This window comes from Somniosus microcephalus, chromosome 4, assembly GCF_052327205.1.
Source record: "Somniosus microcephalus isolate GS21.2 chromosome 4, FLI_Smic_1.0, whole genome shotgun sequence".
Taxonomy (NCBI): Eukaryota; Metazoa; Chordata; class Chondrichthyes; order Squaliformes; family Somniosidae; genus Somniosus; species Somniosus microcephalus.
The window spans coordinates 11,979,292-11,994,526 of NC_140990.1; the positions used below are offsets into that span (position 1 = coordinate 11,979,292).

At 48.3% G+C, this 15,235-nt stretch overlaps 1 protein-coding gene and 1 pseudogene across 2 annotated transcripts in view; both read left to right on the plus strand.

Moving 5' to 3' along the window:
* The window catches only part of LOC147118302 (uncharacterized), a 174,760-nt pseudogene extending 164,979 nt beyond the window's left edge, over positions 1-9,781 (plus strand). The window contains exon 8 of the transcript XR_015077898.1: positions 8,432-9,781. The product of XR_015077898.1 is annotated as an uncharacterized LOC147118302 (transcript). The remainder of the gene's footprint in view (positions 1-8,431) is intronic.
* LOC147118294 (proteasome activator complex subunit 1-like) overlaps positions 1-15,235 on the plus strand; it is a 1,298,587-nt gene that overhangs the window by 481,365 nt on the left and 801,987 nt on the right. The window lies entirely within an intron of this gene.

Below are 15,235 nucleotides of genomic sequence, written 5' to 3' on the forward strand. Positions count from 1 at the left end.
CCTCTTTTTTTTGAGGTGCGTGGCGCCTTTAACGGGCTGCACGGCCCATTCAAATTTCCGCGCATGCGCGTTTATTCCATTGATAGGACGGTGAGCCGGCTGCGCGGAAACTCCAGACCGCTGCGTGGCCGCGCAACTTAACGTGAACATTGATTCGGACCACTGCTTTTTTTGATATATAGCAAAGACCTGGACTTGGGGATCCAGGGCAAAATTTCAAAATTTACAGATGACACGAAACTCGGAAATGTAGCAAACAATGAGGATAGTAACAGACTTCAGGAGGATATAGCCAGACTGGTGAAATGGGCAGAAATGTGGCAGATTAAATTTAATGTAGAGAAGTGTGAAGTGATTCATTTTGGTAGGAAGAATGAGGAGAGGCAATATAAACTAAATGGTCCAGTTTTAAAGAGGGTGCAGGAACAGAGAGGCCTCGGGGTGTATGTACACAAATCTTAGAAGGTGGCAGGACAAGTTGAGAAGGCTGTTAAAAAAGCATACAGGATCCTTGACTTTATTAATAGAGGAATAGAGTACAAAAGCAAGCAGGTTATGCTAAGCCTTTATAAAACACTGGCTAGGCTTCCGCTGGGCACCACACTTTAGGAAGGATGTCAAGGCCTTAGAGAGGGTGCAGAAGAAATTTACGAGAATGGGACCAGGGATGAGGGACTTGAGTTACGTGGAGAGACGGGAGAAGCTGGGGTTGTTCTCCTTAAGCAAAGAAGATTAAGAGGAGATTTGATAGAGTTGTTCAAAATCAGGATGGATTTTGAGAGAGTAAATAAGGAGAAACCGTTTCCAATGGCTGAAGGGACAGAAACCAGATTTAAGGCGATTGGCAAAAGAACCAGAGGTGACATGAGGAAACAGATTTTTACACCAAGTTGTTGTGATCTGGAATGCGCTGCCTGAAAGGGCGGTGGAAGCAGATTCAATATTATAATTCAAAAGAGATTGAGATAAATACTTGAAGGGAAAACATTTACAGGCTATGGGGAAAGAGCACGGGGAGTGGGATTAATTGGATCGCTCTTTCAAAGAGCCGGCACAGGCACAATGGGCCGAATGGCCTCCTTCTGTGCTGTATCATTCTATGATGCTATTCTACACAGACACACACACATACAGTCAGACAGACACACAGACACAGATACTCACTAAAATACAGTCAGACACACACACATTTTTTCTGCATTAACTTTTATTATTAATTTCAAAGACTTTAAGAAAAAGGTGGGAGTGGTGGGCGGAGGGCTCTTAAAGGGACAGGGACTCTCCTTTTCAATGTGATTTTCATTGAAGGGACCGAGTCCCTCCTTGCCTGTGGAGGACCAATTTTAAAAGGACAGAATCTCGAAATCAGGTGCTGTCTGCGTGTGTACCACCTCCTCCCAATTTCCTGCCAAGCGATCCCTGCGGGCACCACTCCACTCTAGGAGTGGCTCCTCGAATCATACAGCACAGAAGGAGGCCATTCAGCCCATCGTGCCTGTGCTGGCTCTTTGAAAGAGCTCTCCGTTTAGTCCCACTCCCCTGCTCTGTCCCCATAGCCCTGAAAATTTTTCCCCTTCAAGTATTTATCCAATTCCCCAGTGAACGTTATTATTGAATCTGCTTCCACCGCCCTTTCAGGCAGCGCATTCCAGATCACAACAACTCGCTGCGTCAATAAAATTCTCCTCACCTCGCCTCTGGTTCTTTTGTCAATGACCTTATATCTGTGTCCTCTGGTTACCGACCCTCCTGCCACTGGAAACAGTTTCTCCTTATAAGCTACAGCTATACAAAGCCCTGGTTAGACCCCAGAGAGTCACAATGGCACAACAGGAGGCCATTCGTCCCATCGAGTCCGTGCCGGCTCTCTGTAGAGCAACCCAGTCAGTCCCATTCCCCCACTGTATCCCCGTAGCCCTGCAAATTTATTTCCCTCAAGTGCCTATTCAGTCTCCCCTTGAAAACATTGAGTGTCTCCGCTTCCACCACTTCCGTCGGCAGCAAGTTCCAGGTCCTCACCATTCGCTGCGTAAAAAAGTTTTTCCTCACGTCCCCCCTGTATCTCTTGCCCAAAACCTTATATCTGTGTCCCCTAGTCCTTGTACCATCAACTCGTGGGAACAGCCTTTCCCCGTCTAGCCTATCCAAACCGGTCATAATCTTATACACCTCTATCAAATCACCCTTCAACTTCCTTTGCTTTAATGAAAACAAATCCAGCTTCTCCAACCTGTCCTTGTAGCTAAGATCCCCCATCCCCAGAACCATTCTGGTAAATCTCCTCTGCACCCTCTCAAGGGCCTTCACATCCTTCCTAAAGTGTGGTGACCAGAACTAGATGCAATACTCCAGTTGTGTCCTAACCAGCGCTTTATAAAGGTTCAGCATAACTTCTCTACTTTTGTACTCAATACCTCTATTTATGAAGCCCAAGATTCCATATGCTTTGCTAACCACTCTCTCAATATGTCCCGCCACCTTCAGGGACCTACGCACATTAACTCCCAGGAGCACTGTGTATTTTTAATGAATTGGCCTCAACTGCCTTCTGTGATAGAGAATTCCACAGGTTCACCACTCTCTGGGTGAAGAAATTCCTCCTCATCTCAGTCCTAATTGACTAACCCCTTATCCTTAGACTGTGACTCCTGGTTCTGGACTCCCCGGCCATCGGGAACATCCTTCCTGCATCCAGTCAACTAGTTCTGTTAGTATTTTATAAGTTTCAATGAGATCCCCTCTCATTCTTCTAAACTCCAGTGAGTATAAGCCCAATCGACCCAATCTCTCCTCATACGTCATTCCTGCCATCCCAGGTATCAGTCTGGTGAATCTTCACTGAACTCCCTCCATGGCAAGAACATCCTTCCTCAGATAAGGCGACCAAAACGGCACACAATACTCCAGGTGTGGTCGCACCAAGGCCCTGTACAACTGCAGCAACACATCCTTGTTCCTGTACTCGAACCCTCTCGCTACGAAGGCCAACATACCATTTGCCTTCTTAACCGCCTGCTGCACCTGCATGCTTACCTTCAGCGACTGGTGCACAAGGACACCCAGGTCTCGTTGCACTTCCCCTTCTCCCAATCTATTGCCATTCAGAAAATAATCTGCCTTCCTGTTTTTGACACCAAAGTGGATAACCTCGCATTTATCCACATTATATTGCATCTGCCATGTCTCTGCCCAATCACCCAACCTGTCCAAATCATACTGGAGTTTCTCGGCATCCTCCTTACAGCACACACTCCCACCCAGCTTTGTGTCATCTGCAAACTTGGAGATATTACATCCAATTCCCTCGTCTAGATCATTAATATATATTGTGAATAGCTGGGGCCCAAGGACCGATCCCTGCGGTACCCCACTAGTCACTGCCCGCCACTCGGAAAAAGACCCGTTTATTCCAACTCTTTGCTTTCTGTCTGCCAACCAGCTCTCTATCCCAGTCAATACCTTGCCCCCAATCCCATGTGCCTTAACTTTACACGCTAATCTCTTATGCAGGACCTTATCGAAAGCCTTCTGAAAGTCCAAATACACCACATCCACTGGTTCTCCCTTATCAATTTTGCCAGGTACATCCTCAAAAAATTCCAGTAGATTAGTCAAGCACGATTTACCTTTTGTAAATCCATGTTGACTTTGTCCGATCCTGTCACTGTTTTCCAAGTGCTCTGCTATTACATCTTTTATAATGGACTCTAGCATTTTCCCCACTACCGATGTCAGGCTTACTGGTCTATAATTCCTCGTTTTCTCTCTACCACCTTTTTTGAATAGTGGGGTAACATTAGCTACCTGCCAATCCATGGGTACTGTTCCAGAGTCTATCGAATTTTGGAGGATGACCAGCAATGCATCTACTATTTCGAGGGCCACTTCCTTAAGTACCCTAGGATGTAGATTATCAGGCCCTGGGGATTTATCGGCTTCAATCCCGTCAATTTCCCTAACACCATTTCCCTACAAATACTGATTTCTTTCAGTTCCTCCCTCGCATTAGACCCTATGATCCCCGACATCTCTGGGAGGTTATTTGTGTCTTCCTTTGTGAAGACTGAACCAAAGTATGTATTTAATTGGTCAGCCATTTCTTTGTTCCCCATTATAAATTCCCCTGATTCTGACTGCAAGAGACCTACGCTTGATTTCACCAATCTTTTTCTCTTCACATATCTATAAAAGCTTTTACAGTCAGTTTTTATGTTCCCTGCAAGCTTACTCTCGTACTCTATTTTCCCCTTCTTAATTAATCCCTTTGTCCTCCTTTGGTGAATCCTAAACTGCTCCCAATCCTCAGGTTTGCTGCTTTTTCTGGCCAATTTATATGTCCTCTCCTTGGATCTTATGCTATCCCTTACTTCCCTTGTTAGCCACGGTTGAGTCACCTCGCATTCTTGAAAATTCATGGGAATATCGGCCCAGTCTCCTCAATCTCTCCTAATAGGACAATCCCCCCCATCCCAGGAATCAGTCTGGTGAACCTTCGTTGCACTCCCTCTGAGGCAAGTATATCCTTCCTTAGGTAAGGAGACCAAAACTGTACACAATACTCCAGGTGTGGTCTCACCAGGGCCCTGTATAATTGCAGTAAGACTTCTTTACTCTTATACTCCAATCCTCTTGTAATAAAGACTAACATACCATTTGCTTTCCTAATTGCTTGCTGCACCTGCGTGTTAAGATGAGAAATGATAAAGGCAAGAAGTCACTTGTGGGAGTGGTGTCCAGGCCCCCTCAGAGTAACCACACGGTAGGATGGAGTATAAAGGAAGAAATAATGGGAGCTTGTCAGAAAGGTATGGCAATAATTTTGGGGGATTTTAATCTATATATAGACTGGAAAAATCAGATGGGCAAAGGTAGCCTAGATGAGGAGTTCATAGAATGTTTTCGGGATAGTTTCTTAGAACAGCACGTTCTGGAGCCAACCAGAGAGCAGGCTACACTAGACCTGGTATTGTGCACTGAGATAGGATTAATTAATGACCTCATAGTGAAGGCGCCCCTAGGTAGCAGCGATCATAATATGATTGAATTTTACATTCAGTTTGAGGGAGAGACGAGTGGGTCCAAGACTAGTATTTTAAACTTAAATAAGAGCAATTATGAGGGCATGAAAGCAGAGCTAGCTAAAGTGAACAGGCAAATTAGGTTAAGGGATAGGTCAAGAGAGTTGCAGTGGCAGACATTTAAGGGGCTATTTCAGAATACTCAATATATACATTCCAACGAGAAAGAAAAATTCTAAGGGGAGGACCCACCATCCGTGGTTAACTAAAAAAGTTAAAGATAGTATCAAACTTAAAGAAAAAGCATATAATTGCGCAAAGATGGCTGGCAGGTCAGAAGATTGGACAGAATATATAAAACAACAAAGAATGACTAAAAGATTAATAAGGAGAGAAAAATTAGAGTGCGAGAGAAAGCTAGCTAGAAATATAAAAACAGATAATAAGAGTTTCTATAGATATTTAAAAAACAAAAGAGTTAACAAAGTGAGCGTTGGTCCTATAGAAAGTGAGTCTGGGGAATTAATAATGGAAAATGAGATGGCAGTTGAATTGAACAGGTATTTTGCATCTGTCTTCACGATAGAGGATTCAAGTAACATCCCAGAAATAGCTGTAAATCAGGAAATGGAAGGGAGGGAGAAACTCAAGAAAATTACAATCACCAGGGAAGTGGTACTGAGCAAATTGTTGGAGCTGTGGGCTGACAAGTCCCCGGGGCCTGATGGACTTCATCCTAGGGTCTTAAAAGAAGTGGCTAGTGAGATAGTTGATGCGTTGGTTTTAATTTTCCAAAATTCCCGAGATTCGGGGAAGGTTCCATTAGATTGGAAAATAGCGAATGTAACTCCTTTATTCAAAAAGGGAGGGAGAGAGAAAGCAGGAAACTACAGGCCAGTTAGCTTAACATCTGTCATGGGGAAGATGTTAGAAGCTATTATTAAAGATGTTATAGCAGGGCACTTGGAAAAGTTCAAGGTAATCAGGCAGAGTCAACATGGTTTTGTGAAAGGGAAATCATGTTTAACCAATTTATTGGCGTTCTTTGAGGAAGTAACATGTGCTGTGGATAAAGGGGAACTGGTGGATGTACTGTACTTAGATTTCCAGAAGGCACTTGATAAAGTGCCACATCAAAGGTTATTGCGGAAAATAAAAGCTCATGTTGTAGGGGGTAACATGTTGGCATGGATAGAAGATTAGCTAGCTAACAGGAAACAGAGAGTAGGCATAAATGGGTCATTTTCTGGTTGGCAAGATGTAACGAGTGGTGTGCCACAGGGATCAGTGCTGGGGCCTCAACTTTTTACAATTTATATAAATGACTTGGATGAAGGGACCGAAGGCATGGTTGCTAAATTTGCTGATGACACAAAGATAGGTAGGAAAGTAAATTGTGAAGAGGACATAAGGAGGCTACAAAGGGATATAGATAAGTTAAGTGAGTGGGCAAAGACCTGGCAAATGGAGTATAATGTGGGAAAATGTGAAGTTGTCCATTTTGGCAGGAAGAATAAAAAAGAAGCATATTATCTAAATGGTGAGAGATTGCAGAGCTCTGAGATGCAGAGGGATCTGGGTGTCCTAATGCATGAATCGCAAAAGGTTAGTATTCAGGTACAACAAGTAATCAGGAAAGCTAATAGAATGTTATTGTTTATTGCGAGGGAAACTGAATACAAAAGTAGGGAGGTTATGCTTCAGTTATACAGGGCATTGGTGAGACCACATCTGGAGTACTGTGTACAGTATTGGTCTCCTTATTTAAGGAAGGATGTAAATGCATTGGAAGCAGTTCAGAGAAGGTTTACTAGACTAATACCTGGAATGGGCGGGTTGTCTTATGAGGAAAGGTTGGACAGGCTAGGCTTGTATCCGCTGGAGTTTAGAAGAGTAAGAGGTGACTTGATTGAAACATATAAGATCCTGAGGGGTTTGGACAGGATGGATGTGGAGAGGATGTTTCCTCTTGTGGGAGAATCTAGAACTAGGGGTCACTGTTTAAAAATAAGGCATCGCCCATTTAAGACAGAGACGAGGAGAAATGTTTTCTTACAGACGGTCGTGAGTATTTCGAACTCCCTCAGAGGGCGGTGGAAGCAGAGTCTTTGAATATTTTTAAGGCAGAGGTAGATAGATTCTTGATAAGCAAGGGGGTGAAAGGTTATCGGAGGTAGGTGGGAATGTGGAGTAATCAGATCAGCCATGATCTTATTGAATGGTGGAGCAGGCTCGAGGGGCCGAGTGGCCTACTCCTGCTCCTAATTCGTATGTTCGTATGTAACCTGGGGCCTGAAAATCAGCTTCACTGCCCCTGGGCTGGGAAAGGGGGACATGAGACAACATTCTCCCTCTTACCCCTTTCTACACTCCTTTTACAGGGTTTTAGAAGTGGAGCATTTACAGACAGGAAGCTCAGACCGAACATCACCTCAAGATCAGACAGAGTCGCTCGATTCATCAGGACCTGATTCAGTCGGTCCTCCAATCTGCTGGCACACCAGCGAGTTCACACTAATGAGAGACCTTTTAAATGTTCTGAGTGTGGGAAGAGCATCAAAATCTACAAGTACCTGAAGCAACAGCAGTGGCTACACACTGGGGAGAGCCCGTTCACCGGCCCCGTGTTCCAGAAGGGATTCACTCAGTCAGTCGCTCCGATGATACACCAGCAAGATCACACTAGGGAGAGACCTTTAACCCGCTCTGTGTGTGGGATGCGATTAATTGCACCCTCCGTGCTGCTGAGACACCAGCTTGTCCACACCAATGAGAGACCGTTGACCTGCTCTGTGTTTTTGAAGCGATTCTCTCATTCTGCCACCCTCCTGAGACACCAGCTTGTTCAAATTAAATGTTCTGACTGTGGGAAGAGCTTTAAAAGGTCCCAGGATCTGAAGAGACACCAGCTGGAGAGAGCAGGAGAGATTCTGTTCACCTGCTCCGTGTGTGGGAAGAGATTCACTCGGTCCTCAAATCTGCTGGCACACAAGCGAGTTCACACTGGGGAGAGGCCGGTGAAACATTCTGACTGTGGGAAAAGCTTTCAAATGTCCCAGGAGCTGAAGCGACACCAGCTGGAGACAACAGGAAAGAGACCGATCACCTGTTCCGTGTCTGGGAAGGGATTCACTCAGCCATCAAACCTGTTGAGACACCAGCAATATCACACTGATGAGAGACCATTTAAATGCTCTGACTGTGGGATGAGCTTTAAAAGCTCCAGGCATCTGAATGGACACCAGCGTGTTCACACCGGGGAGAGGCCATTCACCTGCTCCGTGTGTGGGAAGGGATTCACTCAGTCATCCCACCTGCTGCAACACCAGCAAGTTCACACTGATGAGAGACCATTTAAATGTGCTGACTGTGGGAAGTGGTTTAAAAGCTCCAGGAATTTGACTACACACCAGCGAGTTCACACTGATGAGAGACCATTTAAATGCTCTGACTGTGGTAAGAGCTTTAAAAGCTCCGGGGAGCTGAAGATACACCAGCGAGTTCACACCGGGGAGAGGCCATTCACCTGCTCCGTGTGTGGGAAGGGATTCACTCAGTTATCCCAGCTGCTGGAACACCAGCGAGTTCACACCGATGAGAGACCATTTAAATGTTTTGACTGTGGGAAGTGGTTTAAAAGCTACAGCAATTTGACTACACACCAGCGAGTTCACACTGATGAGAGACCATTTAAATGCTCTGACTGTGGTAAGAGCTTTAAAAGCTCCGGGGAGCTGAAGATACACCAGCGAGTTCGCACTGATGAGAGACCATTTAAATGCTCTGACTGTGGTAAGAGCTTTAAAAGCACCGGGGAGCTGAAGATACACCAGCGAGTTCACACTGATGAGAGACCATTTAAATGTTCTGACTGTGGTAAGAGCTTTAAAAGCACCGGAGAGCTGAAGATACACCAGCATACTCACACTGGGGAGAAGCCGTTCACCTGCTCCATGTGCGGGAAGGGATTCACTCAGTCATCCAACATGCTGGCACACCAGCGAGTTCACACTGATGAGAGACCGTTTAAATGTTCTGACTGTGAGAAAAGGTTTAAAAGGCCCGGAGAGCTGAAGGAACACCAGCGTACTCACACTGGGGAGAAGCCGTTCACCTGCTCCGTGTGCGGGAAGGGATTCACTCAGTCATCCAACATGCTGACACACCAGCGAGTTCACACTGATGAGAGACCATTTAAATGACCTGACTGTGCTAAGAGCTTTAAAAGGTCCGGGGAGCTGAAGAGACACCAGCGAGTTCACACTGTTCTGTAGCACAGGGCCCTTTAGACAGCTGGGGTGACATGAACGTGGAATGGATGAATGTTTTATAAATGTTTGTACTGCTGTTTAATCTTTCAATCTGTTGTGCTGATGATTCCCTTCGATTGACTGTTGATGGTGTTACATAGAATGTACAGCACAGAAACAGGCCATTCGGTCCAACTGGTCCATGCCAGTGTTTATGCTCCACACCCACCCTACTTCAATTAACCTGATCAACATATCCTCCCATTCCTTTCTCCCTCATGTAGTTTCCTCATAAATGCATCTGTGCTGTTCACCTCAACTACTCCCTGTGATAGCACGTTCCCCATTCTCACCATTCTCTGGGTAAAGACACTTTTCCTGAATTCATTACTGGATTTATTAGTGACTATTTTAAGTTTGTGGCCTCATAAATATGATGAGATTCTTTTAAGCTGACCAGTATGTTGTTGTACTTTGTCTTTTTCTGATAAATTAAACATTACTGAGCCCTTGTACGCGTGTTATGGGATGAAGTTTTTTTTTATTCGTTCATGGGATGTGGGCGTCGCTGGCAAGGCCACATCCCATGCCTAATTGCCCTTGAGAAGGTGGTGGTGAGCCGCCTTCTTGAACCGCTGCTGTCCGTGTGGTGAAGGTACTCCCACAGTGCTGTCAGGGAGGGAGTTCCAGGACTTTGACCCAGCGCCGATGAAGGAATGGCAATATACTTCCAAGTTAGAATGGTGTTTGACTTGGAGTTGGTGGTCATAGAGTCATAGAGTTATACAGCACAGAAAGAGGCCCTTCGGCCCATCGTGTCTACACCGGCCATCAAGCCCTGTCTATTCTAATCCCATTTTCCAGCACTTTGTCCGTAGCCTTGTATGCTATGGCGGTTCAAGTGCTCATCTAAATGCTTCTTGAATGTTGTGAGGGTTCCTGCCTCTACCACCCTTTCAGGCAGTGAGTTCCAGATTCCAACCACCCTCTGGGTGAAAAAGTTTTTCCTCAAATCCCCTCTAAACCTCCTGCCCCTTACCTAGAAACTATGCCTCCTGGTTATTGACCCCTCTACTAAGGGGAAAAGTTCCTTTCTATCTACCCTATCTATGCCCCTCAAAATTTTGTACACCTCAATCAGGTCCCCCCTCAGCCTTCTCTGCTCTAAGGAAAACAACCCCAGCCTGTCCAGTCTCTCTTCATAGCTGAAGCGCTCCAGCCCAGGTAACATCCTGGTGAATCTCCTCTGCACCCTGTCCAAGGCAATCACATCCTTCCTATAGTGTGGCGACCAGAACTGCACACAGTATTCAAGCTGTGGCCTAACTAACGCTTTGTACAGCTCCATCATAACCTCCCTGCTCTTATATTCTATGCCTCGGCTAATGAAGGCAAGTATCCCATAAGCCTTTTAAACCACCTTTTCTGCCTGTCCTGCCTTCAGGGATATATGTATTCTATCAGGTGTTCCCCTGCACCTGCTGCCCTTGTCCTTCTAGGTAGAAGAGGTCGCGGGTTTGGGAGGTGCTGCCGAAGAAGCCTTGGTGAGTTGCTGCTGTACATCTTGTAGATGGTACACACTGCAGCCACGGTACGCCAGTGGTGGAGGGAGTGAATGTTTAAGGTGGTGGATGGGATGCCAATCAAGCGGGCTGCTTTGTCTTGGGTGGTGTCAAGCTTCTTGAGTGTTGTTGGAGCTGCACTCATCCAGGCAAGTGGAGAGTATTCCATCACACTCCTGACTTGTGCCTTGTAGATGGTGGAAAGGCTTTGGGGAGTCAGGAGGTGAGACACTCGCCGCAGAATACCCAGCCTCTGACCTGCTCTTGTTGCCACAGTATGTGGCTGGTCCAGTTAAGTTTCTGGTCAATGGTGACCCCCAGGAAGTTGATGGTAATGCCATTGTATGTCAAGGGGCGGTGGTTAGACGCTTGCTTGTCGGTGTTAGTCATTGCCTGGCACTTGTGTGGTGCGAATGTTACCTGCCACTTATCAGCCCAAGTGTTGTGTCTCAAGAGGTTTTATACCCTTATCTATATAACAATTAAGAAGGACTCCAGGGTGGAGAGTTTAGTTGATGGCCATTTTATTTACAATGTGCTTCTTCACTCTATGCACTACATTTCCCATAGTGCACTGCAAATCACCACTACGGTATCCCATGTGGGACAATTCTAATACGCATTCAAAATACACAACATATTTCCTCCCCCTTAAAATAGAATGTCCACAAAACAGAGTAACTGAAAATGACTATAACTTTGGAAGAGAGGGTAGACTGCCTCTACATTCCGCTAACCCTGGGGATTATTCTGCCCCATACACACAGGTTAGCACTAACTGTAACTAAGGCGCTCTGGAGGCTGCCTTTCTCTTTGGGGGTAACGCCTAGTCTCAGGAGCAGGCTCTGGCTGGCTCTCCCATGACCCTGCAGGCGTGGCTTCCTCGATGGCACAAGAGTGGATGGTGCCACTGTCTCAGGGTCGGATGACCAGTCCCTGCTGGAGCCCCCAGCAGGTCCTTGATCCTCTGTTTCTTGGGTTACCTGTGGCGACTGTCTTGGCAGTAACTGGTCTACATGCCGTCTCCATGTTCGGTCGTCTCCGGTGCGGACTCGGTATGAAACGGGGCCCGTCTTTTGAATGACCGTAGCCGGGACCCACCACTCCGGGGTGGTGTAGTTATGCGCGAGGACTTTGCCCCTGATGCGCTATCAATTACTCATAAAAGACTGAGAGTTAGAAGAGTAACTAAAGGCTTTTATTAACAACAGAATGGAGGTCTGCCTCGCGTGGTCGACCGGTCCATGATACTAAGGGCTGGGGAGCAGTCACCTTTATACTAGGACCTGTGGGAGGAGTCAGCCGAGGCATGTCCAGGCATGTACACAGTGGAATACAAACAGGACAAACAGGAATACAAACAGTGGTTTACCACATTCACCCCTTGTTTAAAATTGAGTCCGGCGGGGTGAAGTGTATTAAAAGTTAGTGTATTGGAGTCTCTCCGGAGGTCTTGTCTGCCGCTGTGATCTGCGTGGCGACGGCAGGGGTAGTGAAGTTTCCGGCGTCGAGTCCAGCGTAGGCTGTGGCACAGGCGTGTCGTCCTCGTAGATGTCGAGCGGGTCGCGGGGCCCAGGCCTGCCGTCTGCTGGGGCTGGATATCGGATCGTGGGGGGGGTGGTAGTGGGTAGTGGGTTACTGCGGCCCCCGAGGGTGCAAGGTCTCTTATGGAGACTGTGTCCTCCCGCCCGTCCGGGTATGCGATGTAAGCATACTGGGGGTTGGCGTGGAGGAGGTCGACCCTCTCGACCAGGGGGTCCGTTTTATGGGTCCTCACGTGTCTTCTCAGTAGGACCGGCCCTGGGGACGTCAGCCATGGCGGTAGCGATGTCCCCGATGTGGACTTCCTTGGGAAGACAAACATTTTCTCATGAGGGGTGGCGTTAGTGGCAGTGCAGAGCAGTGACCGAATAGAGTGGAGCGCATCGGGGAGCACATTCTGCCAGCGGGAGGTTGGAAGGCCCCTAGACTTTAAGGCTAGCAGGACGGCCTTCCAAACTGTCGCATTTTCTCTTTCCACCTGTCCGTTCCCCCGGGGGTTGTAACTGGTGGTCCTGCTTGTGGCAATACCCCTAGTTAGCAGGTACTGACGGAGTTCGTCGCTCATAAACGATGAGCCCCGGTCGCTATGGATATAGCTGGGGAAGCCGAACAGGGTGAAGAGGTTGTTCAGACATTTAATGACCGTGGCACTGGTCATGTCCGGGCAGGGGAAGGCGAACGGGAAACGGGAGTACTCATCAATAATATTGAGGAAGTACACATTGCGGTCGGAGGAGGGGAGATGCCCTTTAAAATCGACGCTCAGGCGCTCGAAGGGGCGAGTGGCTTTTATCAGGTGGGCCCTGTCTGGTCTATAAAAGTGCGGTTTGCACTCAGCGCAGACTTGGCAGTTCCTGGTCATGGTCCTGACCTCCTCAATAGAGTAAGGCAGGTTGCGGGCCTTGATGAAGTGGAAGAACCTGGTGACCCCCGGGTGGCAGAGGTCATTGTGGAGGGCCCGCAGTCTATCGATCTGCGCGCTGGCGCAGGTGCCACGCGATAGCGCATCCGGGGGTTCATTTAGCTTCCCGGGCCGGTACAAGATCTCGTAGTTCTGGGTGGAAAGTTCGATTCTCCACCTCAAGATCTTGTCATTTTTGATTTTGCCCCTCTGCTTGTTGTTAAACATAAAAGCAACTGAACGCTGGTCAGTGAGCAGGGTAAATCGTTTTCCGGCCAGGTAGTGCCTCCAATGACGCACAGCCTCCACAATCGCCTGGGCCTCCTTCTCAACAGCGGAGTGTCTGGTCTCCGGGCCTTGGAGGGTTCGTGAAAAGAAGGCCACGGGTCTCCCCGCCTGATTGAGGGTAGCGGCCAGGGCAAAGTCAGACGCGTCGCTTTCCACCTGGAAGGGGATGGATTCGTCCACTGCGTGCATGGTGGCTTTGGCAATGTCCTCCTTGATACGGTGGAAGGCTAAGCGGGCCTCTGCCATCAAGGGAAAAGAGGTGGACTTGATCAGCGGACGGGCCTTGTCCGCATAGTAGGGGACCCACTGGGCGTAATAGGAGAAAAACCCTAGGCACCTCTTCAGGGCCTTGAGGCAGTGGGGCAGTGGAAGTTCCATAAGGGGACGCATCCGGTCGGGGTCGGGGCCGATGACTCCGTGTTCCACAACACAGCCAAGGATGGCGAGGCGGTTTGTGCGGAATATGCACTTCTCCTTGTTATATGTCAGGTTTAGGAGTTGGGCGGTGCGGAGGAATTTTTCGAGGTTTGCGTCATGGTCCTGCAAGTCACGGCCGCAGATGGTCACATTGTCCAGATATGGGAAAGTGGCCTGCAACGCATTTTGATCTACCATCCGGTCCATCTCCCTTTGGAAGACGGAGACCCCGTTGGTGACGCCAAAGGGAACCCTAAGGAAGTGATAGAGGCGGCCGTTTGCCTCAAAGGCAGTGTACTGGCGGTCCTCAGGGCGGATGGGGAGCTGGTGGTACGCTGATTTCAGGTCAATGGTCGAGAAGACGCGGTACTGCGCGATCTGGTTGACCATATCAGCTATACGGGGGAGTGGGTAGGCGTCCAGCAGGGTGTAGCGATTTATTGTCTGGCTGTTGTCGATGACCAGGCGCTGCTTCTCGCCGGTCTTAACGACCACAACCTGGGCTCGCCAGGGGCTGGTGCTGCCCTCAATAATCCCTTCTTTCAAGAGCCGCTCCACTTCGGTTTTAATGAAAACCCTGTCCCCGGCACTGTATCGCCTGCTCTTTGTGGCGATGGGCTTACAGTCGGGGGTGAGGTTAGCAAACAGTTGGGGGGGGGTGACTCTGAGTGTGGAGAGGTTGCACCTGGTGCGCGGTGGGCAGTTTGGAAGCTGCTGGCTGCGGACTGTGAGTGGGGGTAGGGGTCCACCGTACGCCATCGTAACACTTTTAAGGTGGCACTGAAAATCTAACCCCAGCAGGACGGCAGCGCAGAGGTCAGGCAGGACCAGAAGTTTAAAATGATCGTACACGGTCCCGTCTACTACGAGTGTCACCACGCAGTAGCCGCCGATGTCCGCCGACTGGGACTCGGAGGCCATAGAAATCCGCTGTTGCGCAGGCAGGACTGGGAGAGAGCAATGCCGCACCGTGTCGGGGTGGATGAAGCTCTCCGTGCTCCCAGAGTCAAAAAGGCAGATTGTATCGTGACCATTTACCTTAATGTCCATTGTGGAACTGGCCAGTTGGTGCAGTCTCGCTTGGTCCAGTGTAACGAATGCCAGCGTAGGGGTCGGTGTGTCGCTGCGGGTATCAGATGAGGCGGTGTCGGGGGCCTGCTGCGTCCCGGCTGTCGTCCAAGATGGCGGCGTCCATGATCCCCATGTGGCTGGAGGCGTCCAAAATGGCTGCTGTACCGGTGATTCGCACATGGCCGG